The following is a 1,407-nucleotide window of genomic DNA, read 5'->3' as shown; positions in this document are numbered from 1 at the left end:
GACAAGTTTCCTTGCCTGAGTAAGCAAGGAAACAGTGGTTTAAGTCAGAGAAATAGGCAAGGACCAAAGTATAGAATTTATAGGCTATGGCAAATAGCACAAATTTTATTTTCACTGTCTTTACTATGTTTTTTATAATACAGTAAAATGATACAATTTACATTTTTAAAAGATCACACTGCCTCATAATAAATATTTTTGGAAGAAAGCAGAAATGGGAGGAAGAGTAGGAAGAAGGGAAGAGACAGGTAGAAATCCAGATAGTTAGGTCTTGCTAAGAGTTCTAGATTTTAAAGGCGAGATAAAGGAAACCTACGTATTTTCTTTTAGATTGTCTTATTTACTGAATTAGTACAAGAAAGTAAAGTTCTATCTCACAGGTTGAGGAAGACAAAAGAAAAAAGAAAGCAAAGTGCTAGTTATAAACACAATTTCAGCATTTGACTAGGGTGTCCATTATGATATACCTCGGAAGCTGGGCATGGTAAACGAAGTGCAGAAGAAGAAGGTGGGAACATTTACACTCTATATGTTTTACATTAATGAAATAAATATCTACTAAAATGGTGCTATAATGTAGGTGTCAGGTATTTAATCAAGTACAATACTATCATTCATTCACTCCTCCGTTAACATCGCACTTGGTTCCAGGGATGCAACAAGAAGCATTGATAGGCTTGGCCCTTGCCTCCAAGGTGCTTATAGTTGAATGTAAACAAGCAATTATAATACAGTTGGTAGGTGCTGTATGTTGCTACAAAAGCACAAAGGAGACAGTTCAGTCAGACTGGGACCGGTGGGAGTGGTCCCTTTTCTGAGGCCTCTAGGAAAACCTACCTCATTTGCATCACCTCCTCACAAATTTCTATTTCTCCACCTTTCATTCTTACAAAGTCAGAAAAGAAAAAGGCTGGGGAAACTAAAGCAAGATCTCCCTTTCTCTATCTCTTGGTCAATCCCAAAGTATTGACTCTTAGATCAAATTCAGATTAACAATCAGATACTTTCAAAAAACTCATTGGTATTTATTTCCTCTATCTTATATGTTTTCATTTTTCATAAAAGCAATGAAATGAACATGTAGAATATGTGAACACTCTCCATGGTTTTCTTTGCATGCTAAACTCCTATTCACGCTTCATATTCAAAATCAAGTGTGATCTCCTTTTTAAACCTCTTCTAAAAGATGGCAATTTTCTCTTCATCCCCTGTTGTATTGTGATTACCTATTTGCATGTCATTTCCCTCAATTAGATAAACTCTTCTCAAAGAAAGGAATCTCTTCTTGATTGACATCTCTCAAAGTCCCTCTAGTTATTTTGCTTCACATATATTAGATATTCAATATATTTTTGTTAACTAAACAAATGTTTTCATCATTATTACAAATAACTCATCATTTTTTTT

General features: G+C 34.5%; 1 protein-coding gene across 1 annotated transcript in view; it reads right to left on the bottom strand.

Annotated features, from left to right (window-relative positions):
- The window catches only part of DYNC2H1 (dynein, cytoplasmic 2, heavy chain 1), a 522,114-nt gene that overhangs the window by 447,003 nt on the left and 73,704 nt on the right, over nucleotides 1-1,407 (bottom strand). The window lies entirely within an intron of this gene.

Source organism: Propithecus coquereli, unplaced genomic scaffold (assembly GCF_000956105.1).
Source record: "Propithecus coquereli isolate 6110/MARCELLA unplaced genomic scaffold, Pcoq_1.0 Scaffold6, whole genome shotgun sequence".
NCBI lineage: Eukaryota > Metazoa > Chordata > Mammalia > Primates > Indriidae > Propithecus > Propithecus coquereli.
This window is presented reverse-complemented; position numbering and strand designations above follow the sequence as displayed.